This window comes from Mustela nigripes, chromosome 5, assembly GCF_022355385.1.
Source record: "Mustela nigripes isolate SB6536 chromosome 5, MUSNIG.SB6536, whole genome shotgun sequence".
Lineage (NCBI taxonomy): Eukaryota > Metazoa > Chordata > Mammalia > Carnivora > Mustelidae > Mustela > Mustela nigripes.
In genome coordinates this window covers 141,399,263-141,402,241 of record NC_081561.1, presented here as the reverse complement: position 1 = coordinate 141,402,241, position 2,979 = coordinate 141,399,263, and positions in this window count along the sequence as shown.

Here is a 2,979-nt window from a genome sequence, read left to right as displayed (position 1 = left end):
TGCTCATTCCTAGCCTGCTGCTCCATGCATGGCTCAATGCCTCAGCACGTGGTCGAATATGCCTCAGAGACTCGCTCTAGAAAGGAAACCTACCCACAATGTAAAGATCTACTTTCCACTTGGTCTATTTGGTTGACGTGATTCTGTCAAACAGCATCTCCTTAGCACGAGGTCTCCTTGGGAGGCCTTGATTTTACTTACTAAAAGCTAATAATGAATTAGTGACACCTTGTGGCAAAACGTATGAATTCGTGTGCTACTACCACCCATGTTCACTTGACAGACTTGCCCAAAGGCCTTATTAAGTCATTACAACAAAAGCAAAATTTCTGAAAAGAATCATCTAAGGCTATAGGTCCTCCTCATAACTAGATCTCTCTCCAAAGTGCTGTACTTGAGCTTCAGGACCCTCGTCCCAAAACTGCTGTTATTGTCAAATGCACAGATGCTGTCCACGTGGGCAGACCCAATGGTTACTCTCCGTTCTGATCTTGCTTAAGCCCTTGAACTATTTGACCAGGCTGAGCCCGCTGCTCTTGAAACCCTGGCTTTTAGCAACGTTACGCTGTTTCCCTCCTTCCTCTAAAGTCGTTCAAAGCCGTCTCAGTGCTCACAAGTATCAAACTTAAAACCCTGGCCCCAACCTTTCCACTGAACTCTAGACTCAGATCTCCAACCTACCAACTCAACACACCCATTTGATGTCCAATAGCCTCTCAAAATGAACATGCCCCCAAGGGACTCTCAATTTCCTGCTTCTTCCACTCCATCAACATCTCAGTGAATGACATGATTATCATAGTTATTTTGCTCGAGTCAAAAATTTAGAGGTCATCTTTCTTCCTCTACTCCTCCCACTCTACATGATCAAGTTATCTGGACTCATCCTCCAAAATGACCCCAAGGTGCCCCTTCTCTCCATTTTCCCTGCGATCACCCTAACTCAAGCCACATCCCCCTCTCTTAGCCGCAGCACCTTCCTGACTAGTTCTACTCTTCACCTCTTACAGTCCATTCCTCAGAAGGCAATCGGTGATCTTTGTAAAAGAGAACTTAGAACGGACTCTCTTCCCACCTTAAAACCCTTGAGTGGCTCCCCATAATCCAATCTTCCCCACTCTACAAGGCCATCCCTGACTAGACGCCTAAGTACTTCTAAAAACTCACTTCTAACCACTCTTCCCCCTTGCTCTCCATGTCCTTAGACACACTGGCCTTCCATTACTTAAACCTGACAACTTTGCTCCTGCCTTTGGGACAGTGCACCAGCTACTCCCTTCTGCCCCGCTGCTCTCCCTCACAACTCAACGTAGTCGGCCCCTCCCTGTGGCATCCAGGTCTCACATTAAATTATTGCCTTCTCAGCCTTTTTCTACAGTCAAGTCTAAAGCAGCGGCTAAGGCACTCCCTATCCTAATACCCTGTTGTGTTTTCGTCATAGCTTTTATCATTCCACGAAATCGTTTTCCCTCGTTTTCAATTCATTTGCCTCTTACCTGTCTCCCTCTGCTAGAATGAAAGCCACATCTATTTCTAGTTCTTACTGAAGGACCTGGAGCAAGGAAGGTGCTTGATGCTTGTTGATAAGAAGTGTGGTAAGTCCTCTCTTGCTTTCTCTTACCTGTGCTTAGAGATAGTGCAGGGGTGTCTGGCTGGCTGTCAGAAGAGTGTGTGACTCTTAATCTCAGGGTTGTGAGTTTGAGCCCGACACTGGGTGTAAAGATTATTTAAAAAATAATAAAACCATTAAAAGAAAAAAGGAAATATTTCAGAAACTATAGCCATTCACTCATTTTCATACTCTAAAAGGAAAAGAAGCCCCCCCTTCTTTTCTTGGATAAACCTGTGCTATTCATTCATTCATTCATTCATTCATTCAACTACTAAAGCCAGACATTAAGCCATGAGGTAAGGCCAATCCCTACACTCGAGAAACTTGTGGCCTAGTTGTGGAGGCAAACATATTAGCAAGTTATTATAAATGCCACGCGGTAAATAAAAGGTGGAAAAATGATCAAGGAGTACACGAGCCCCAGTTAAAGGTGTTAGAAATGTGATCCTGGAGAAAACAATAGGAGCCATGGCTTAAAGGATGAGCATAAAATCAGCCAGAAGGGATAAAGGGGAGGGGGTGCCTGGGTGGCACAGTCTGTTAAGGCACCTGGCTCCTGGTTTTGGCTCAGTCGAGACCTAGGTTATAAGATCGAGCCCCACATCGGGCTCATTGCTCAGCATGGAGTCTGCCTTAGGTTCTCTCTCCCTTTGCCACTCCCCCCTGTTCTTCTGTGCTCACTCTCCCTCTCCCTCAATCTAAAATAAATAAATAAATCTTTAGAGAAAGAAAAAGAAGGGATAACGGAAAAGCATAAATCACAGAGGCAGAAAACAAAATAGTCTGCCCAGTGGCACTACTGTGCAGGTTCAGCTACTCTGGGGGAAGAAAGTACAAGGAGAAACAAGCAAGATCTGAGACTGGAAAAAGAGGCAGCACCAGGTAGTGAAGAGCTTACAGCACATGTAAACCTGTGCTATTCATTCATTCATTCATTCATTCATTCAATAAACTACTAAAGCCAGACACTAAGCCATGAGGCTTAAATTACAGGGATTCACAGGGTGAAGGGGTCACAGAAATGTTTGAAGAGGGACCCAGCATGATCAGAGCATTTCAGTTTGACCATCCTGTGGTGGCACAGAGGAGCCAACTCAGGCTGTCTAGAGCAGGTCAAAAGCTGGTAAGAATAGTAGGTACGGATGCAAAGAAGAGGTCTCAGAACCAAGAAACATTTAGGAGGTCAGACAGGCCGGACTTGGTGATTACTGAGAATGAGAGAAAAAGAGGGAAAGAGAGAGAGAGAAGCATAGCAAGAGAGGTTTGGGGATGGGAAAATAACGAACATTAAGCTGATACTTCAGTGCACAGGCTCTGGACCCAGGCAGATCAGGGTTTGCATCTCAGTTTTGTCACTCATTTGCTGT